The sequence below is a fragment of the Euphorbia lathyris genome, chromosome 1 (assembly GCF_963576675.1).
Source record: "Euphorbia lathyris chromosome 1, ddEupLath1.1, whole genome shotgun sequence".
In the NCBI taxonomy this organism is placed as follows: Eukaryota; Viridiplantae; Streptophyta; class Magnoliopsida; order Malpighiales; family Euphorbiaceae; genus Euphorbia; species Euphorbia lathyris.
In genome coordinates, this window is record NC_088910.1 from 134,446,926 (window position 1) to 134,471,635 (window position 24,710).

Consider the following 24,710-nt stretch of genomic DNA (forward strand, 5'->3'; position numbering starts at 1 on the left):
CAGTTGCACCATGCTCAGCCCTGGTATTTCAGCAGCCTCATCTAAACCATAATTTGCCACAAATGTTTGATTATTAATATTATTATTCTGATTCAACTCTATGGCATGCGGCTGCACCATGCTAAAACCTGGTGTTTCAAGAGCCTCACCTAAACCATAATAGGGAACATACCTTTGATTATTAGTATTATTATTTTGATTCAACTCCATGGCATGCGGCTGTACCATGCTCAAATCTGGTGTTTCAACAACCTTATCTACACCATAATAGGGAAAAAACCTTTGATGGTGAGTATTATTATTCTGATTCAACTCCATGACATGCTGCTGCACCATGCTCAAACCTGATGTTTCAGCAGTATTAGGCTCTGCATAGTCTAAGTTTAAGCTCTCAATATAACCTTGAAGAAGTGTTCCGCTTGGATATTTAGTTATGCACTTTCTCCGTCTTTTTGTGGCATTCCAGTGATTTTTAATTCCGTTTTCAGTTCTTCCTGGCAATCGTTTTGCAATTTCTGCCCATTTGTTTCCTATTTGTCTATGTGCCTGTATCAGTATCCTATCCTCCTCTTCACTCCATGAATCCTTCTATCAAAATTAAACAAAATGAATTGACATCATTATTTACAAACAAATTTATATATAAATGCCAAGTCAGACATTTAGGTGTAAGGTGTAAAAATATGCCTAACATTTACACCTAGGAGTAATTTTACCTCTAATGTCCAAAATTGTACAATTTTATGGCAACCAAGAGCAATTTTACCCCTAACGATGACAAATTAGGTCAATTGGAGAAATTATTCATCAAATTTTCGGTCATGAATCTTATCATCTACACTTCATAGTGCGTTATTTTATCATTTATTAGTAACAGATCACAAACATATGATTAAACGTGATTTCTTTTTTAAAAAAACTAAAAAAATATACTGTATTTTGTACAAGTTTGACAAAAATTCAAATATTTCACCGAATTAAAAAATATTAATCTTCAATTCTATTATTAAATCACAAAAAATATGAAATCTTTTTTTAGAATCAACTTACGTGCAATTGGTGCAGAAGAAAGAATAAAATATTTGCGTTTTATAACAACGTCTAAAATTGACCCAATTTGTCAACGTTAGAGGTAAAATTGCTCTTGACTCCCAATATTGGGGTAAAATTGCACCATTTTAGACATTAAGGGCAATATTGCTCATGCCTCTAAATGTTAGGGGTATTTTTACATATTTTTCCTAATTTCTATAACATAAAAATGGACAGAAATGAAACGGAGATGGAGATGGAGATTTATAGCTAAGTTATACCTTTATATCAGGCCTTAGATGACTGTGCCATCTCTCCCTACACTGTGTCCGACCTCTTACGGGTAACATTTGAGCAATTTGAGACCATTGTCTAACTCTGTACTGTTGCACTAGCTCACTCAGAAGCCTGTAAAACATGATCCAAAATGCATATATATGAGATATCACACAAAAGGCTAATTTCATCGAGGGTCGGCTCATGATCGTTTGAGGCCCTAAGCAAGGTATAAATTTTAGGCTCTTTATATATATAAATAAAATTTTAAAACTACATATATTTATATGATTTTAATTTGACGAAAAAATGTATCTTTTATGACATTTTTTCTTTCTGTGTAGTCTTTTTATTCTCTCAATAGATATTGTATTGGCTTTAGTCTGTACTTCTATGAGGTTTTATTTCTTACCATTTTCTTGTTGTAGTTGTACTTTTTTCATTACCTTATAATTTTAGAATTTGCAAAAAGGTGAAAAAATATATTCATATAACATAAAATTATTACTATCTAAAAACTGCTCTCACAATTTTAGACCTAAAATCACTAATTAAAATTTATATTCCAGGTTCTTTTAATTTTTTTTATAACTATTCCATAAGATATTTCTGATATAGTAAGAAAAAATTATTATATGAGGCCCCTTTTTTGGGCCCTAGGTGGCTGCCTCTATTCCCTAAGAGCAAAGTCGGCCCTGATTTCATCAAACATGCACCATAAATTTCTGATTTCATACCTATCTTCTTCGATTGCCCGTTGGCCTTTAATTGCATTGTGTTTATTGAGACCTTTCCAAGCCCCACTGACAGATTTCTTTTGGAAATTGGTGACATGTGCATCTGACACCATTTTCAATTCTGGCAGGTTTATCTGAATCTTCCTCTGATTTGAACCCATAATATCAATGGGATTTGTAGTATGATGGGGAAGAAAAAAGTTTGAGTTTCTTCCATTTTGTGCAAACAGATTCCCCTGGTAATGATCATGGACATTTACCTTTGTTGATGATGACGTCGGATATCGCAAAGCATCATAAACATAGAAGCTGGAACTAGCTTGATTAACTAGGGAATTCAGAGACGATGATGATCCATTTGAATGATTCAAATGACGATCAACATAGTGAGGATCCATTTGACTTGGTAATTGAAGTTGTGGTTTATAGAGGAATCTCTCTTTCGTTGAGGAATTACGAGATGAAAACATTGATTTTTGGGTGTTTCTGGATTGGATTCTTATCGGTTGTGCTCAAGCTTTACAAATTGAAAGAGAGACTAAAATGTGAGTGTTGGAAGGTTTGTTGTGTTAATTTAAAGTGGTGAAAGATCGACCATATTTGGTTAATTAATATGGTAATAACTGTTATGAGTCGTTATATAAGGTACAACTTACGTGGTAGCTCACTATTGGTTAATTTATTTAAAATTATTAAATTGTTGAAATACATTTTCAAATAATAATAATAATAAATGTCAATTGGTGGACCGTTTTTAAAGAATTGGTGGACTATTTTTATAACAAATTTTGTAAGAAGTGAAGAGAAAAGAAGTAACTCATCAAATGACCTTTAAGTGTAATAGCATTTTGGTAAAACAATTTAAGAGTTTTTTCTGAGTGAATAAGTTCATGGTCAATACAGTTAACTAATAATTTATTATATAAAATACTATCATCAATAACTTTTAGAATGTAAATTTTAATATATATTTTTCGTTCAGGTGTCCATTACGTGACCGTCTTCTCCTTTTTAGTTGACTGATAAGAAGAACAAAGTTAGGAGATAACTGCCGATCCATGTGCGCAATTAAAGGGAAGTTTGATTCAGTTATATAAATTACTAATGAGACCAATAATAATTATGGTCAAAAGTTTAATTCAGTTACATAAGTTATTAATGAGATCAGTAATAGTTATGCCAAAAGCTTAATTCTGTTACAAAAATTATTAACGGGTACAGTAATATTTCTAGTAAAACCGTTACTATTCAAGAAGTGGTTTGTGTTATTATTACAGACTCTAAAAAGAGTAGAAAATGAATAAAAGAATAATTATGTGGCAAAAAAAGTATCATTACACTTTGATTATCTCAATTTTAGTAGATTTAATATTTTATTTTAACAAAAATGCATATTTAGTTTTTTTAGCTCCTTTTTTATCATTTTAAATATATAATGTTTACTTATTTGCTGACTTTCTTCTTCAGAAAAGTTAATTCAATAATTGAGAGTTTCAAGGTTGATAGTTTAGCAGGTTCTATCCAAAAGACGACTGTTCATCTGATAGGCTGGGATAGACCAGGTGAAGGGATGGTAAAGTTGAACACCGATGGGTCGCGTAAAGAGGACGGAAGAATTGCTGCCGGTGGTGTATGGAGAGATGCATGAGGTGCTTGGTTGTCAGGTTTTGCTCAGAATCTAGGTTTGAGCTCCTCTTTTATTGCTGAGATTTGGGGTATCTTTTCTAGGCTGAGGGTGGCAGAGGATCTGAGGATTAGGAGGTTGCTAGTGGAGTCAGACAATCTCGAAGCAATTAGAAGCAATTAGAAGGATTTAGTTAAAGGGCTCTGGGGTATCTTTAGTTAAAGATGATTTATGATAAAAGGGCTCTGTGTTTAGGGAGCCAGAATTTAGTTAAAGCAATTAGAAGGATTTGCTCCTCTTTCGATTCTATCAACTTTTGCCATGTTTTCAGGGAGCAGAATCAGGTGGCAGATCGGCTTGCTGCTGAGGGCTATGAGAGGGCTTTGGGCGTCTCTATTTTCTCTTCTCCTCCTGATTTCCTGTTATCTTTGCTTTCTGAAGATATTGTTGGGGTTAGCTTTCCTAGGCTAATCCCGGGTTAATTTGTTATGGTGTTTGTTTTGTCTTTACTTTCTTTTCCCTACAAAAAAAACATGAAACAACTATTAATACGATTTTAAAAGAAAAATCAACTTATATATATCAATTAGTAAAAATAATAAGAGAGTGATCAAGTTTCATAATTGAAATTGGAAATGGAATCAGAATGCTACAGAATCAAACAGAGTTTCTGAATATATACCAAAAACTCTATAAATAGAGTTTTTTTTTTTTTTTATTAAAGGCTGGTTATCGAGGAGAAGCCAAAGACGGACATCCCAGCTATGCTGGCACCCCCGACCTCAACCCCATGACCCCCGAACTAATATTATTAAAATAAAAAAAAATCCGAATACTATAAATAAAGCTTGAATTCTTTATTTGTAGACACCAACAAAATCAACAACAACACAAAATCAAATCAAACAATCAATAAATCAACAATTATACTCACCAAAATCATTACTTATCTCCTCAGTTTCGTGTCTACTGCCTTCAATTTCAGGTTCGAATTCATCTCTATTGATTTCCAATTCTCAATTTCAGCTCAAAAGTTTAGTTAATTTCATACCTTTCGATAATTATTTCTCCAATTCTAATCGATATAATTGCTATCTGATCATTCAAATTCTTTAATTTAATCCTATCAAATTCAACAAAAAAAAAAAAAAAAAAAATTTGACCAACTTCCCAACTTTCAAATTGCTAGTTTGATCTTCATAGCCATGTAATTTACTGACCTTTCAGTAATGAAACGCCCCCATAAACCTTAGCCCACTACCCGCTTCCACCGCCTCCGAACTAACCCAGCCCCACATCCAAGCCTTCATTTTCATCACCCTCAACAGTCATATGTGCCATTGCCATCTCCATTTATACCAAATGAAGAAATCAACCCAGAACTCCACTAATCAGGACAAAACGACGAAGACAAACTCTAGGAAAAGAAACGAAACAGCCAAATAACTAAGACGTTAGTCGTGAAATCGACACAAAAATCCAGTGAAACAAATGCAGCTTACAACACTTTCATATAAGAAAGACGAGAACTCTCTTACAAGGAAGAGACAGAGATTCCATACTTTTGTAAAAAGCAATGTTATAAAAATCGGACCGGACCAGCCATTCGATCGGTCTGACTGCAAACTGGCCAGGTCTCCGGTCCGGTTGATACTGGTTTTTAACATGTTCAATAAACTGGATTGAACCGCTTGAACCGGTCGGGTCAATCGTGAACCGGTTAGGTTTGCTATTCTCCCATGTTTAATTAAAAAAAAGTATATGGTGAAGGAGTGAATTGAACCTAGGCCATTAAGTATAGCTATATATGTTTTATTACTAAACTAACTTTTAACTTATGATTAATAACAATACTATATAGTTATATATTACACTAATACTTAAAATTTAAAATATTACTAGTAGTTTTTTTTATATATATTGATAAATATTATTAAAAACGTAATTGAACTTTACAATATAAACAAAGTTTACTTAGTATTTAAATTTTAAATATACATAAAATAAAATTTAAAACTCTTAGTAAATTTTATAAATTAAATTAAATTAATATATATTATTTATGAGGTCATCCGGTTCAACCAATCTAAGCCAACCGGTTGAACCAATTGACCCTTGACCCAGTTGTCAATCCAGTTCGACTTTCGGTCTAGTTTTTAAAACATTGGTAAAAAGATACTTTTCATCTATAAAGAAAAAAACATCTAAAACTCTGAATTTTAAAGTGAAAATCCAAACATGATACGAAAAGTAGGTAACCAAATACCCCTAACTGAACTACTTATATATTATTTTTATTTTCTTTTTAGTTATTCAATTTATTCACATAAGCTTATTTCCATCTAATAATAATAAAAATTTGCTTTATAGTACTTAAATAAAATAACACTAAAAAAAACAAAATGTCACTTTAATCATATTCACAACGTTTTTTTTTTTTGCTTTTCAGTTGCCACCCAATATAATATTCTTTATTTCACTACTAAACTGAAAATATCTAGATATATTAACTAAGCATTTCATTTCATGCATCCAATCTATGAAAAGTGTATCATCCTCTTCCCCCTCAAAGCTTTTGTGATCATCAGTAAAACTAACACAATGATCTATTGAAGATTCATAGTTGCAGCCTCCATCATCAAACTCATCTAAGCCATACTTTGGAATAGACATTTGATTATTAATATTATGATTCTGATTCAACTCCATGGCCTGTGGCTGCACCATGCTTTAACATGGTATTTCAGTAGCCTCATATAAACCATAATATGGAACAAATCTTTGATTATTAATATTATTATTCTGATTCAACTCCAAGACTTGTGGCTGCACCATGCTCAAAACTTGGTATTTCAGTAGCCTCATCTAAACCATAATATGGAACAAATATTTAATTATTAATATTATTATTCCGATTCAACTCCATTGCTTGCGGTTGCACCATGCTCAAACTCGGTGTTTCAACAGCTTCATCTAAACCATAATATGGAACAAACCTTTGATTATTAATATTATTCTGATTCAACTTCATGGCTTGCGGCTCCACCATGCTCAAATCTGGTGTTTCAACAGCTTCATCTAAACCAGAATATGGAACAAACCTTTGATTATGAATATTATTATTCTAATTCAACTCTATGGCTTGTGGATGCACCAGCTTCATCTAAACCAGAATATGGAACAAACCTTTGATTATGAATATTATTATTCTAATTCAACTCCATGGCTTGTGGCTGCACCATGCTCAAACTTAGTGTTTCAGCATTTGGAACAAACCTTTGATTATTAATATCATTAGTATGATTCAACTCCATGGTCAGCAGTTGCACCATGCTCAAACCTGGTGTTTCAGCAGCCTCATCTAAGCTATAATTTCCCACAAACTTTTGATTATTATTCTGATTCAACTCTATGGCATGCGGCTGCACCATACTAAAACCTGGTGTTTCAGCAGCCTCACCTAAACAATAATAGGGAATAAACCTTTGATTATTAGTATTATTATTATGATTCAACTCCATGGCATGCCGTTGTACCATGCTCAAACCTGGTGGTTCAGCAGTCTTATCTAAACCGTAACAGGGAAAAAACCTTTGATTATTAATATTATTATTCTGATTCAACTCCATGACATGTTGATGCACCATGCTCAAACCCGATGTTTCAGCAGCATTAGGCTCTACATAGTCTAAGTTTAAGCTCTCAATATAACCTTGAAGAAGTGTTCCACTTGTATATTTAGTTATGCACTTTCTCCGTCTTTTTGTGGCATTGCAGTTGTTGAGCGATTTCCGCAAGTGCACGGTTTCACTTGTAGTAATAAAAAGATATCGATCCCACAGGGAACGTTTTGTCACAAAAACTTATTTAGATACCGTTTAAATACGTCTTTAGGTTTATATTATAGAAAATCGTTTAATTGAATTGGATTGTGATGAATTGAATTAACCAGAATCAGATTAGAACTTTATGTCAGAAATTTAGAAATCAATTCTGTCTTGAGATTGGATTACAAGACAGAAACTTTTAGCGTTTAAAGTAAGAAAAGCATTGAACTCATTTGCATTAAGCAAAGATATCAACTTAAACTTTGTAAAGATTATAAGTGTGTAACAAAAGGTAAATTCCTTCAATTAAAAGGCTTTGAACCGTAGAAATCTCTCTGGTTCGGAGTAGATTTATACCTTAATCGAATTGATACTTATTTTCGATAAGCCGACCTAACGATCATATCATCCGTAAATATTAATTCTCTCAAGTGTTCAACAAAGTTTCCTTGTAACTATGTGAATTAAATACATTTTAATGAAAACACCAGAATCTTACTTTGAAGAAATTATCAAAGTAACTACAGAAAGGTGTATTGAATTGCGTAAACTTTTATTATAGAATTTGTGAATCAATACAAGTTAACAGAGAAAAGAAAACATGGTAAGCATTCTAACTAATTTGAGTTCCGGGTTGTCAATCCTTTCCTCAAACTTCGTTGGAGTTTGTCAGACTCTAGGGTCGCCTCCGATGCTTGATCTTCTCGTTGAATCTTCGGAATAGAGATTGTTTGTCTTCTACCGAAATGAAAACTCGTCAAATTATACAAATTAATAGGACATAATTGCAAGAAGAATAAGTTAATGCGGAGTTAAAATTACGCGTTTTTAAGCCACCAGGTCATGAATCTCGGTAGGGATTTAAGAATCCCTATACGAACAACGAAGGAACAGATTTTAGGAGAAAATTATCCCCCTGAAAAGCTCCTGTCGCGACCGAGATTCATGAATCTCGGTCGCGACATGCGTCCTGATGGACGGGAATTGGCACAAATTTTGTCCAATTTTACACATTTTCCTATTCCTACACTAATTCATAACCCCTATTTTCATACCTATATATACATATCTCTTACACAAACTTACATCACCTCCAATTTTCACCAATTACACACTCAATCATCTTCTCAATACAAAGATCTTTTACTCTTCCCCATAAATTCACAACTATTCATCATCTTCTTCCTTCATTCAAACATTATTCTCATTCACAAACCTTTCAACTTTCTTTCATCTTTTCAAATTCTCTCAACTTTCAAACAATTTTTCAAGTTCAAACACCATGCCTAGAACTAAGAAAACCGCTCACAAAACCAAGGCAACCGAAGCAAACTGTCTTTGAGTTCAATATGGAGCCGTTTTCAATATCGAGTCCGAAGCGGAAGGAAAACGTTATCTCCACTTCAACGGAACCAAAATGGAGTTCATAGACATGTCGTTTCTCCATTTTGATACGGTAAATGAACTATCTTTTTCCGACCGGATTAATGAATTTCTCAATGCTCTTGGATGGACTAAGTTTGCTAGCATGAGGTTTCCACATAATGATGAATATATTATAGATTTTTTAGTCACTTTAATGTATGATAAGAAGAAGAAATTTATTTCTTTTAGAAATAATGAGATTAGATATGAGATTGACTATGAAGAAATGGGTGAGATGTTTGGTTTTCCTACTAGTGATTTTGTTCAAAAGCCAAAAATTATTGATACACATACCATTTGGCATGCTTTGTTTAACCAAGATGCTTTTTATCCCAAGAATACCTCAAGCAAGTGGATTAGAGACAATTATGTTTTCTATTTTCACAAATTTTTATCTTTTTCCTTGTTTGGCCAGGTTGAAAGTTCTAAGGTTCAAAGTAGGGATTTGTTCGTGCTTGATAGCATTTTTAAGGGTCTTCAAATTGATAGCATTGGCATGATATTCGACAATTTGCAACGTGCCGATGCTTCCCACACTAGGCAAGTGCCTATGGGTAATTTAATTACCGGGATTGTTTTAGGTGCACGTGGTGAATTGGCGGATTATCAAAACCTCACTTACCATGGAAATTTACCTCTTTTGGATGTTTCGGCTCTTCTTCGAGCCAATTTATTGCGTAAAGAAGGTCCCCCCGTGTTTATATCTTATGAAGAACATGTTAAACATCTTGTTGCTCGCACGAGTGGAGGAGCTTCTAGCTCTCAAGGGTTAGGTACCGACGAGGGTAATGATGATGAAGAAGAAGAGGGTGAGGAGGAGGAGCATGTTGAAGCCCAAGCCCAAGCCCAAGCACAAGAGCATGTTGAAGGAGAACAAAATGTTGATGATCAAGTTGATTTGCAACGAATTTTGAACCAAATGAATGCACACAACCGTCAAATGAATTTGCGGTTAGATGATATTGTTGAAAGCAATCAAGAGATGAGTTCGAGGATTACCGCGGTGGATGCCAACATCCATACTTTGAGGAGAAAGCACACGTCAACCCGACGCCAGTTGTTATCATTTTTCCGTTGTCAAGGCGTCGTGACCACACCATCTCCACCGGTTTCACCTTCACAAGAATAGGTTTTATCTTATCTTTTCTCAACTCATTTATCTCTTTTGTTGTTTTTATTAAGTTTGGTATAATGCTTTTATTATTAAGTTTGGTACAATTTCAATTTTATTATATTATGTTGGATGATTTAATTTCATATTTTTCTATCTTATTTCGTACAATTTTTCGTGTTTTATCAATTTTTGTACCAATAAGGACATGGTCCAAATTAAGTGGGGGAGGAGATATTGCATATATCATTTTATTTCTAGTACAAATGAATGCAACGAATAAGAATGAATGACATTTATTTTAATATGACAAAGAGAAACAAAAATCACAGCCAGAAACCATGGCAGTTCCACCCACACTTATGGATTATGCTAGGCCAGGAGTGGCTGGTGTAACGAATAGTATAGTTAGACCCCAGATTGTCGCACACCAATTTGAAATTAAGCCAGCTTTGCTTAAAATGTTACAAAACAATGTGACATTTTATGGACTACCTAACGAAAACCCAAACACCCATTTGACAAATTTTCTAAAAATTTGCGACACTTTTAAAATGACCGATGTTCCTGCCAAAGCGATTAAGCTTCGCCTTTTTCCTTTCACTTTGAAGGATAGAGCCAAAGTTTGGTTAACTTCGATGCCAGCCGCAACATTCGAAACTTGGGACCAATTAGCCCAGGCATTTTTATCAAAAATTTTCCCTTTAGCAAAAACCGCAAGAGTCATTAAAGAGTTAACATCCTTTACACAACATGATACTGAAACCCTTTATGAAGCATGGGAACGTTTTAAGGAACTTCAACGTTTATGCCCACACCACCATTTGCCCGATGAACTTTTGATGCAAACATTTTATAACGGAATAAATCCTACAACCAGAGGTTCGTTAGATGCTATGTCGGGAGGGTTATTTATGAAGAAGACATCCGCCCAAGCAAGAGAGCTTTTAGAGGAAATGGCAATCAACAGTAGTATGTGGCCAGCAGAACATGGACACACACCAGTGGCGAAACCATCATCCTCAACCACATCACCAGTTAAAGGTATAGTGAATCTCGATCCAGTCGCGATGTTGCAAGCCCAATTTTCTGCGTTATCGCACAAAATTAATAGGTTTATGGCACCGTGTGATACTAATGGTAACCCAATCCAAACGGATGTGGATTACGAAGATATGGATGAGGTTGAACAAGTAAACTTTGTCCAAGGACAAAATCAAACTAATAATCCTTATTCTAGTACTTATAATCCCGGATGGAGAAACAACCCTAACTTTAGTTGGAAAGATAATAACAATACCAGTTCTAATCAAAGTCATCTTAATAATTATCAAAATCAGTCAAGAGACACGATTAACACATTATCTTCTAAAATCGACAAATTTATAGACGCTATCGGTGGTAAACTAAATAGCCACGATGATGGTTTTAAACGAATTGAGAACAAATTTGATCAGTTAATTAAAAACCACTCGTCAAGCATCCATAATTTGGAGGTACAAATAGGACAAATTGCTAAATCAATTCCATCCCGAAAAGAGGGAAGTCTTCCCAGCCATACGGAAGAAAATCCGAAAGAGCATGTAAATGCTATCACTCTTCGTTCGGGGAAAAATTACTTAGGTTCGGAAATGCCCGGAGATTCTACTAACATTTTGCAGGGAAGTGATTTGACGACGAAATCCAAGGAAGATAATGTAAATTCAAAAAGTTCGCCAATAGATGCTAGTACAAAAACTTTTGTACCTAAACCACATTTTCCACATAAAGTCCGAAATAAGGACTATGACAAACAACTTTTAACGTTTTTGGACAAACTTAAAAATTTGCATATAAATTTAACGTTTATGGATGCGATAACGCAAATTCCTAACTATGGTAAATTTTTAAAAGATTTGATTTCTAAGAAAATCAGTTGGGAAGGAATTTCATCCATATCGTTAACAGAAGATTGTAGTTCAATAGTGTCAAGTAATTTGTCCACTAAGCTCAAGGATCCTGGATGTTTTACCATCCCGTGTAAGTTGAGAGACATTGAATTCCCAAGTTGTCTTTGTGATTTAGGAGCGAGCATTAACTTAATGCCATTGTCTATTTTCAAGAAATTAGGTTTAGAAGAAGATATCAAGCGTACCAATATGGTTTTGCAACCAGCGGATCAAACCACTAAGAAACCATATACCTATCTCTTACAGAAACCTTACATCACCTCAAATTTTAACCAATTACACACTCCAACCTCTTCCCAATACAAAGATTTTTGATATTCCCAATATATTCACCCCTATTCATCATCTTCTTCCTTCATTCCAACCTTATTCTCATTCATAACATTTGCAACTTTCTTTCATCTTTTCATATTCTCTCTACTTTCACACAAATTTTCAAGATCAAACACCATGCCTAGAACAAAGAAAGCCGCTCAAAAGACCAAGGCCACCGAAGCAAACTGTCTTCGAGTGCAATATGGAGCCGTTTTCAACATCGAGTCCGAAGCGGAAGGTAAACGTTACCTTCACTTCAACGGATCCAAGATGGAGTTCATAGATATGCCGTTTCTCCATTTTGTCACGGTAAATGACTTATCTTTCTCCGACCGGATTAATGAATTCCTCAATATTCTTGGTTGGACTACTTTTGCTAGCATGTGGTTTCCACACAATGATGAATATATTCTAGAGTTTTTGGTCACCTTGAAGTATGATAAGAGGAAGAACTTTATTTCTTTTAGAAATAATGGGATTACATATAAGATTGATTATGAAGCAATGGGTGAGATGTTTGATTTTCCTAAAAGTAATTTTGTTCAAAAGCCTAAGAAAATTGATACCCATACCATTTGGCATGCTTTATCCGGCCAAGATACTTTTTATCCTAAGAATACCTCAAACAAGTTGATTAGGGATAATTGTGTTTTCTACTTTCACAAGTTTTTATCTTTTTCCTTGTTTGGACGGGTCGAAAGTTCTAAGGTTCAAATTCGGGATTTGTTCGTGCTAGATTGTATTTTTAAGGGTCTTCAAATTGATAGCATTGACATGCTATTCGACAATTTGCAACGTGCCGTCGCATCCCAACTAGGCAAGTGCCTATGGGTAATTTAATTACCGGGATAGTTTTAGGTGCACGTGGTAAATTGGCGGATTTTCAAAACCTCACTTACCATGGAAATTTACCTCTTTTGGATATTTCGGCTCTCCTTCGAGCCAATTTATTACTTAGAGAAGGCCCCCCATATTTGTGTCCTATATTTTATTCTCAGTGATTTTTAATTCCATTTTCAGTTCTTCCTGGCAATCTTTTGCAATTTCTACCCATTTGTTTCCTATTTGTCTATGTGCCTGTATCAGTATCCTATCCTCCTCTTCACTCCATGAATCCTTCTGTCAAAATTAAACAAAATGAATTGGCATCATTATTTATAAACAAATTTATATATAAATGCCAAGTCAGACATTTAGGTGTAAGGTGTAAAAATACGCCTAACATTTACATCTAGGAGCAATTTTACCCTTAACGTCCAAAATGGTGCAATTTTTTGGCAACCAATAGCAATTTTACCCCTAACTGTCATCAGTCAATTGGAGAAATTATTCATCAAATTTCCGATCATGAATCTTATTATCTACACTTCACATGTACGTCATTTTATCAGTTATTAGTAACAGATCACAAACATATGATTAAATGTGAATTAAAAAAAAAACTAAAAAAATATACTATATTTTGTACAAGTTTGAAAAAAAAATTCAAATATTCCACTGAATTTAAAAATATTAATCTTCAATTCTATTATTAAATGACAAAAAAATATGAAATCTTTTTTTAGAACAAACTTACGTGCAACTCGTGCAGAAGAAAGAATAAAATATTTGCGTTTCATAACAACATCTAAAATTGACCCAATTTGTCAATGTTAGAGGTAAAATTGCTCTTGACTACCAATATTAGGAGTAAAATCGCACCATTTTAGACATCAAGGGTAAAATTGCTCCTGCCTCTGAACATTAGGGATATTTTTACACCTTTTCCCTAATTTCTACAGTAAAACCTCTGTATATGAATGCTCTATATAGGAATAACCTCTATTTTGTTATAAAAAAATTCGGTCCCAACTTGGTAATAACCTCGATTACCAAACTCTATTTAGAAATAACCTCTCAATTATTATACAAATAGTCGGGTCCCAAATGTATTCCTATATAGAGATTTTACTGTATAACATAAAAATGGACAGAAATGAAAGGAAATGGAAACGGAGATGGAGATGGAGATTGTGCCATCTCTCCCTACACTGTGTCCGACCTCTTCTGGGTAACAGTTGAGCAATTTGAGACCATCGTGTAACTCCGTACTCCTGCACTAGCCGACTCATAAGCCTGTAAAACATGATCCAAAATGCATATATATGAGATATCACAAAAATGGCTAATTTCATCCAGGGTCGGCTCATGATCGTCTGAGGACCTAAGCAAGGTATAAATTTTAGGCTCTCTGTATACATAAATAAAATTTAACACTACATATATTTATATAATTTCAATTTGACGAAAAAATGTATCTTTTATGACATTTTTTTTCTTTGTAGTCTTTTTATTCCCTTCGTAGATATTATATTGGCTTTAGTCTACTTGTGCGAGGTTTTATTTCTTACCATTTTTTTGCTGTAGTTGTACTTATTTTATTACCCTATAATTTTAGAAATCGTAAAAAGGAGAAAAAAATATATTAATATAACATAAAATTATTATTATCTAAAAACTGCTCAGACACTTTTAGACCTAAAATCACTAATTAAAATTTATATTCAATATCCTTTTAATTTTTTTTATAACTATTCCATAAGATTTTACTGATATAATAAGAAAATATTATTATTATATGAGGCCCTTTTTTTTGGGCCCTAGGTGACCGCCTCTATTGCCTAAGGGCAAAGTCGGCCCTGATTTCATCAAACATGCACCATAAATTTCTGATTTCATACCTATCTTTTTCGATTGCCCATTGGCCTTTAATTACATTGTGCTTCTTGAGACCTTTCCAAGCCCTACTGACAGATTTCTTCTGGAAATTGGTGACACGTGCATCCGACATCGTTTTCAATTCTAGCAGGTTTATCTGAATCTTCCTCTGATTTGAACCCATAATATCAATGGGAGTTCTAGTATGATGAGGAAGAATTTTTTTGAGTTTCTTCCATTTTGTGCAAATAGATTCCCTTGGTAATGATCATGGACATTTACCTTTGTTGATGATGACGACAGATATTGCAAAGCATCATAAATGTAGAAACTGGAACTAGCTTGATTAACCAGGGGATTTAGATACGGTGATGATCCATTTGAATGATTCAAATGATGATCAACATAGTGAGAATCCATTTGACTTGGTAAGTGGTGGTTTATAGAGGAATCTCTCTTTTGTTGAGGAATTGCGAGATGAAAACATTGATTTTTGGGTGTTTCTAGATTGGATTCTTATTGGTTGTGCTCAAGCTTTACAAATTGAAAGAGAGACTAAAATGTGAGTGTTGGAAGGTTTGTTGTGTTAATTTAAAGTGGTGAAAGATTGACCATATTTGGTTAATTAATATGGTAATAGCTATTGTTAGTCGTTATATAAGGTTCAACCTATGTGGTAGCTCACTATTGGTTAATTTATTTAAAATTATTAAATTGTTGAAATACATTTTCAAATAATAATAATAATAACTGACAATTGGTGGATCATTTTTTAAGAATTGGTGGACTGTTTTTATAACGATTTTTGTAAGAAGTGAAGAGAAAAGAAGTAACCATTAAGTGTAATATCATTTTGGGAAAACAATTTAAGAGTTTTTTCTGAGTAAATAAGTTCATGGTGAATACAATTAACTAATACTTTATTATATAAATTACTACCATCTATAACTTTATGAATGTAAATTTTAATATATATTTTTCGTTCAAGTGTCCATTTCGTGATCGTCTTTTCCTTTTTAGTTGAGTGATAAAAAGAACAAAGTTAGCAGATAACTGTCAATCCATGAGAGCAATTAGGGGGAAGTTTAATTCAGTTATATAAATTATTAATGGGACCAGTAATAATTATGGTAAAAAGTTTAATTCAGTTACAAAAATTATTTATGGCGTCGGCAATCGTTATGGTCAAAAGTTTAATTAAATTACAGAAATTACTAATGGGTCTAGTAATATCTATACTCAAACCGTTACTATTCATGAAGTGACTTGTGTTATTAATACAGACTCTAAAAGGTGTAGAAAAGGATTGAAGAAAATAATTCTTGAATATATAGGATAAGTATAATTTAAAATTCTACGAGGGCAACTCACTTTTTTTTTTTTTATAATGTTATATTAGAACTTGTTAACTATTATTGCTAATTAAGAGATTATGCTTCATCTATGGTCTTCTTGATCATTTTGAATTTTCTTGTCAAGAAGTGTAAGAATTTGGTTAAGGGGATATTGAAAGTCTTATGCCCCAAGCTTCATAGTAAAGGAGCGAGATGATTACTGAAAAACAGATATCCATAGCGGCAGTAATAGTTGTCGATGTCAGTTGAGCGACCAGGAGAATAGAGTTAGGTGGTAACTACCAATCCATGGGAGCAATTAAGGGGGTGTTTAATTTAGTTACAAAAATTATTAACGGGACCAAGTTTAATTCAGTTACAAAAACTATCAATAGAGTCGGCAATAGTTATGGTCAAATGTTTAATTCGGTTACAGAATCTATTAACGGGTCTAGTAATATTTCTAGTCAAACTGTTACTATTCAAGAAGTGGTTTGTGTTATTATTACAGACTCTAAAAGGCGTAGAAAATGAATAAAAAAATAATTATGTGGCAAAAAAGTAACATTACATTTTGATTATCTTGATTTTAGTAGATTGAGCCCCCTAATATTTTATTTTAACAAAAATACATGTTTAATTTTTTTTTGTTGTTGCAGCTCCTTTTTATTATTATTTTACATATATAATATTATATTAGGGAAACACTATTAATACGATTTTAAAAGAAAAATCAACTTATATATACCAATTAGTAAAAATAATAAGAGAGTGTTTAGTTCAAGTTTCAAAATCGAAATTGGAAACAGAATCAGAATGTTACAGAATCAGAATTAGAATCAGAACAAATATTTATTTCTTTTATTTGGTGTAATTCGGAATTTGAATCCAATAATTTAGACACGATAAGATTTAATTACCTCATTCAAAGTAACTTAAATTTTAAAATTGAAAGAAATTTTTATTACTTTGTGTTGGTGCCAATTTTTTAATTTTATTTTTATATAATTAAATAGCATAGTTTATAATTATATTATATAATTGATAAAATAAAAATGAAAAAAAAAGGAAAGAAATAAAAGAAAAAATGCAAAAGTGGAAAAAGAATAGCTATTTTAATGGAAATGCAAGCTGTCAATTTTGATGAACTTTTTGAGGTATCAAATGATAGAGTTTTGGTACAAGGATATTGTAAAACTAGTGATATCAATGAATCAGGGACTACTCATGGAGCTAAAAAAGACTTGTATCAAATGAGATATTAATTTTCAAAGTTAACTAGAAAACACAAAATTCAATCTGTGGACAATTATTTTAATGACATTTACCATTCTTGTCAATAAGGATGCACGAATGTCACCACTAATTTTCCAATTGAAGTAGTGAGATTGACAATGAGTGAAAAATATTGTTTATCTCCTCAATTTCGAGTCTACTATTTTCAATTCCAGATTCAAGTTCATCTTTCTCGATTTCTGATTCTCAATTTCAACTCAAAAGTTTAGTTAATTTTATATCTTTTGATAATTATTTCTCAAATTCTAGTCAATATAATTACTATCAGATCATTCAAACTATTTAGTTTAATCCTAACATACAACTCCTAATCATCAATTTAGATTAATCTTGCTTATCCAATGATTTGTCATTATCATCTTTAACATAGCTTCAAGTTCCAACTCGCAAAAGGAAACACTCAAAATCTCATTCTTGTGACGTTTTTATGTTTACAAACCTTTTCTAAAACATATTTATAATATGTTCGTGGATTCCAATTGATTAAATTAATGAGAACCAAGATTTTGGTAATTATGGATTTCAAAATCCATATAATTCCCATCAAACAACTGTTTTGATCAATTATTTTCTAAAAATTATTCCGGCTGCTACGAGCCATCATTCACTGCAAAATCGGGCCTAATCTCTTTATTGACATACCAATTTTGACCTCAAGTTTTCGTTTCGCTCAAAACCGAGCCCAAAACCCAACTTTTAAAGCCATTTTCCTACTCCAAAATTCAATATTTGCTGGTTTTTCTGAACTAGAATTAGATTAGACCTGTCAACTTCAACAAAAAAATCACCAACTTCCCGTCCTCCAATTTGCATAATTTCGATTTCTAAATATTCTCCAACAACTCAACTTCGACCTCAAATTTTTTATTTTCTAAATCCGATCCCGAATGGAACCTATTTATTACTCCAAAATTCACCAAATTCTTGCTGATTTTCTGGTCTAAAAAATCATATTCCATCATCCATTTTCCAACATTTTTTTTCCAGCCCCTTCTAGTGCGTCAAATCTGAAACTTTTTAACCCTGATATACCTACTTCGACCCCAAGTCTTTGTTTCGCCCAAATGCTTATCGGAAACCCAATTTTTTTAACCATTTCTGACCTCCAAAACACCATTTTTTAGAGTTGATGCTGAAATTTCTTTACATTTTTAGCTAATCAATTCTACTTCAATTTTAATCTTCTTGCTTTGTATATATTTTATCATTATTTTCCTTTATTTGCAATTTTCATTTCTCGGTGAGTTTCACGTTGTAATTTTCTATTTTTCTTTCGGAATTTTTAATCAAAATATTATTACAAAAATCAATAAAAAAAGATAAAAATTTAAAAAATAATTTGTATTGATTTGTTAGGTTTTCGCCTCCATTTTCATCACCCTCAATAGTCATATGCGCCATTGCCCTCTGCATTTATACCAAACCAAGAAATCAACGCAGAACTCCACCAATCAGGACAAAACCACAAAGATAGAAACTCCAGGAAAAGAAACGAAAAAGCCAAATAACTAAGTGGCTAATTGTAAAATCGACACAAAAATCCGCTGTTCTATTTTTCTTTACATTTTTATTTACATAAGGTTTGTTTGGTTAACTGTTGTTTGCTGTTCGAAAAAAGTGTTTTTCCAAAAAGCAGAGATTCCATATTTTGTAAAACAAAAGCTACTTTTCACGTATACAAAGCAAACATTAAGTATCTAATCAAACAACTAAAACTCTGACTTTTAAAGTGAAAAGACAAACATGATGCGAAAAATAGATAACCAAACACCCCTGACTGAACTAATTATATATTATTTTTATATTCTTTTTAATTATTCAATTTATTTATACAAGTTTATTTCCATCTAATATTGGAAAATATGCTTCATAGTATTTAAATAAAATAAACACTAAAAAACAAAATGTCACTTTAATTATATCCATAGAGCATTGTTTACTACTATACACAAAACATCTAGATATATTAATTAAACATTCCATGAAACCAATCTCTGAAAGGTGGATGCTTCCCCTCAAAGCTTTTGTGATCATCAGCAAAACTAACATGTTGATCTGCTAAAGGTTCAAAGTTGAAGCCTCCATCATCAAATGCATCTAAGCCATACTTCGGAACAAGCCTTTGATTATTAATATTAATATTCTGATTCAACTCCATGGCCTGCGGCTGCACCATGCTCAAACCTGGTGTTTGAATAGCCTCATCTAAACCATAATTTGAAGCAAACCTTTGATAATCAATATTATCATTCTGATTCAACTCTATGGCCTGCGGCTTTGCCATGCTCAAACCTGGCGTTTGAATAGCCTCATCTAAACCATAATTTGAAACAAACCTTTGATAATCAATATTATCATTCTGATTCAACTCTATGGCCTGCGGCTGTGCCATGCTCAAACCTGTTGTTTCAGTAGTCTCATCTAAACCATAATATGGATCAAACCTTTGATTATTAATACTATTATTCTGATTCAACTCTATGGCCTGCAGTTGTACCATGCTCAAACTTTCAGCAGCCCCATCTAAACCATAATTTGGAACAAATGTTTGATTATTAATATTAATATTTTGATTCAACTCCATGGTCTGCGGATGAACCATGTTCAAACCTGGTGTTTCAGCAGCACTAGGCTCTACACAGTCAAAGTTCAAGCTCTCTACGTAAGCTTGAAGAAGTGTTCCCGTTGGATATTTAGTTATGCACTTTCTCCGTCTTTTTGTGGCATTCCAATGATTTTTAACTCCGTTTTCAGTTCTTCCTGGCAATCTTTTTGCAATTTCTGCCCATTTGTTTCCTAGTTGTCTATGTGCCTGTATTAGCATCCTATCCTCCTCTTCACTCCATGAATCCTTCTGTCAAAATTAAACAAAATGAATTGGCATCATGATTTATAAACAACTTTATATATATAAATGCCAAGTCAGACATTTCCATTTATCTTCCAAGCATGCATTTTTATTCCTAGGGTTAACTGATTTTGTCTCTATTTGCAAACCTAAAACAAAGGTCTAAAGTTGCACGTAATATGATTGGGGCATGGAAACGATACCCAAAAAGGATACCAGAAATATAATTTCTATAACCTAAAAATGGACAAAAATGAAACGGAGACCGAAACGGAGACAAGGATTTATAGCTAAGTTATACCTTTATATCAGGCCTTAGATGACTGCGCCATCTCTCCCTACATTGTGTCCGATTTCTTCCCGGTAACATTTGAGCAATTTGAGACCATCGTCTAACTCCATGCTGCTGCACTAGGTGACTCAGGAGCCTATAAATATAATCCAAAATGCATATATATATATATGAGATATCACAAAAAAAAAGGTTAATTTCATCAAACATGCACCATATATTTTTGATTTCATACCTATCTTCTTCGATTGCCCATTGACCTTTAGTTATATTGTGCTTCTTGGGACATTTCCAAGGCCTATTGACAGATTTCTTGTGGAACTCGGTGACACGTGCACGTGCATCCAACACCGTTTTCAATTCTGGCAGGTTTATTTGAATCTTCCTCTGATTTGAACCCATAATATCAATGGGATTTGTAGTATGATAGGGAAGAAAAAAGTTTGAGTTTCTTCCATCTAGACCATATCCACCATTTTGTGTGAAAAGATTCTTTTGGTAATGATCATGGACATTCACCTTTGTTGATGATGAAGATGCATATTGCAAAGTATCATAATCGTAGAAGCTGGAATTAGCTTGATTAACTAGGAGATTCAGAGACGACGATGATCCATTTGAATAATTCAAATGATGACCAACATAGTGAGAATCCATTTGACTTGATAATGGAAGTGGTGGTTTATAGAGGAATCCCTCTTTCCTTAAGGAATTATGAGATGAAAACATTGGTTTTTGGGTGTTTATGGATTCGATTATTATCTATTGTGTTTAAGCTCTACAAATTGAAAGAGAGAGTAAAGTGTGAGTGTTGGAAGGTTTGATGTGTTTAATTTATAGTGGTTGAAGATTGACCATATTTGGTAATAGCCGTTATTAGTCGTTATAGAAGGTTAAGCTTATGTGGTAGTTCACTATTGGTTAATTTATTTAAAATTATTAATTTGTTGAAAGTTTCAAATAATAAATGTCAATTGGTGGGCCCTTTTTAAGAATTGGTGGACCCTTTCTATAATAAAGAAGCGAAGAGAAAAGAATTAACTCAAATGGCCATTAACTTTGATGTGGGAGTTAATAGCATTTTGGGAAAACAATTTAAGAGTTTTTCTTTAAATAAATGGGTCTATGGTCAATACTTTTTTTTTAAAGATGGTCAATACAGTTAATTAATACTTTAATACGTAACATACTTTCATCTATAACTTTTAGGGGGTGTTTGGTTCATAAAAAAAAATGTACATTAGAATGGGAATGAAACAATTGATTCCTTTTGATAATGTTTGATTCATTAACAGAGAATCTCATTAGGGAATCATGATTCCCTCTCTCTCCTCTATTAATCAAATCTGATTCCTTTTCTTTATTAAATTTTTTAAAAAAAATATTACTCCACGATGTACAATTGATGTACTCCTTCATGATGTATAATTGTGCAATTTGAATAGCTTAAACTGCTTCTATAATATATAGAATTGAGCAATGATTTAATATATAGTAATGTTATGTATTATTGTTTATATATATTGTTTTAGTAAAATTATATTTATTAAAATTATTATTGATCTAATTAATCTAAAAAATAGAGAAATAAAAAATATATAATTTCTTAAACAACATAATCATTAAATGATTAAATTTTCTTTTATAAAATTTTAATATTTTTCATAATATAAATGATTTAAAATATATTGTTATAATTATTAAAATTTTGATTTTTTTATCTCATTTCGATTTTAATTCCAAAATTTGAATCAAATACTCTCTAAATTTATTGGATTCCGATTCCAGATTAAACCAAACAAAAGAAATAAAGTGTCATTCCGATTCCAGATTGAACCAAACATAATAAATAAATAGTCATTCTGATTCTGATTCCGCCACATTCTGATTCTGATTCCGAAGTTTAAACCAAACGTCCCCTTAGAGTGTAAATTTTAATATATTTTTTTGCTCAGGTGATTATTATGTGACCGTCTTCTCCTTTTATCCATAACATATTATGATATTTCCATTTATAGTGTTTCAAATATAAATTTAATATTTTTTTTTGTACATTACATACCCATTAATAACTTTTAACATAAAAATGTATTAATTTTACATTTGTTTTAGTAATATTAGTTACAATTTGGAACTTTTTTTATGAGTTGGGCACACTTATAAGATTCTACTTATTTTTTATTTTTTTTAGAAACAGGAAAGGAAAAACAACCAAGAACAACTAACCTGGGATTAGCCTAGGAAAGCTAATCCCAATACAATCCTCTAAAAGGAGAGAAGAGAGAAAGATAGGGGGATCAGAAAGGGTAGTAACACCTAACATCTCCTCATGGCCAACCGCCGCCAGGCGATCCGCAACACGGTTCTGCTCTCTGAAAATGTGAGTGAACCTTAAGAACTCAAAAGACGAGCAGAGCCTTTTAATAGCATTGATAAGGTTGCGGGAATTAAGACCACTAGCATGATTGTCAGAAATCATATTGATGGCCTCCATGTTATCAGACTCCACAGATAACCTCTTCACACCCAGGCTTTTAGCAAGCTTGACACCAGAGAGAATACCCCAAAGCTCAGCAGAGAAGGAAGAGCCCACCCCCAGATTCTGGGTGAAACCAGAAAGCCAGGCACCCCCTGTATCTCTAAGAACACCTCCAGCCGCAATCTTACCATTGGTAAGGCATGAGCCATCCGTGTTCAACTTGACAACTCCCTCTCTCGGCCTAATCCAACCAATGAGTTGGACCTCCTTTTCCTGGGTAGATCTGGCCAGGGAATCCCCTTTGTAACTCTCAATAATAACAGAGAGTTTTTTCGAGAAGAACTCAGCTAAGTTGGGAATAAAAACAGATTTATTTCCAAAAATCTCCTCGTTTCTCCACTTCCAAACTTGGTGACAGATGATAGCAAAGAAAATGTCACCGTGCTCCATATTAGTCAAAAGTTTTCCCTTAATACCATCAGAGAACCAGTCATTTTCAGAGTGGGCCAAGAAGGAAGAAAGAATGTGGTGTGGGAGAATTTTCTTCCAAACTTCTTTACTCTTAGAACAATCCCTAAGAGCATGGAACAAAGTTTCCTCCTGGCCTCTGCATCTACTGCAAGCTCCAGAGCTCGCCAAATGCCTTCTGTGCCTATCCACATTAGTAAGAAGCCTGTCCTTCACTCCCAGCCACAGGAAACTCCTAATGCGGTAAGGGATTTTGAGGGCCCAAATGGATTTCCAAGTATCCGATGGAGGGACAGATCTGTTGGGGAAAAAAGCTTCAAAGGCAGATTTGCAAGAATAAACTCCATTATAAGATTCTACTTATAATCTAAAGACAACTCACTTTCTTTTTTATTATTATATTTTTATTATTATATTAGAACTTGCTAAATATTGTTACTAATTAAGAAGTTATGCTTCATCTGTGGTCTTTTTAATCCTATTGAATTTTCTTGTCCAAAAGTGTACAATTTTGGTTAAGGGAAATTGAAAGCCTTAGGGGAATTAAACTGATAGAAGCATATACACGTAACGACATAGATACCCGTAGCGGTGGCAGTAGTTGTCCGATGTTAGTTGACTGCGCGGGAGAATAGAGTTAATCCACATGAGCAATTAGGGAGAAGTTTAATTCAGTTATAGAAATTATTAATGGGACCCATAATAATTATGGTAAAATTTTTAATTCAGTTAAAATTTTTATTAATGATGCCGATAACTGTTATGGTCAAAAGTTTAATTTAGTTACAGAAATTACTAATGGGTCTAGTAATATTTCTAGTCAAACCGTTACTATTTATGAAGTGACTTGTGTTATTAGTACAATTTAAGACTCTACAAGGGAAACTCACTTTTTTTTTATATTGTTATATTAGAACTTGTTAACTATTATTACTAATTAAGAGGTTATGCTTCATCTGTGGTCTTCTTGATCATTTTGAGTTTTCTTTAAAATGTGTAC

At 33.0% G+C, this 24,710-nt stretch overlaps 1 non-coding gene across 1 annotated transcript; it reads right to left on the reverse strand.

Annotated features, from left to right (window-relative positions):
- Positions 1-10,751: 10,751 nt before the first annotated feature.
- On the reverse strand, positions 10,752-10,858 carry LOC136215867 (small nucleolar RNA R71). The gene has a single exon (XR_010682870.1). It is a non-coding gene; the product is annotated as a small nucleolar RNA R71 (small nucleolar RNA).
- Between the last annotated feature and the right edge of the window lie 13,852 nt (positions 10,859-24,710).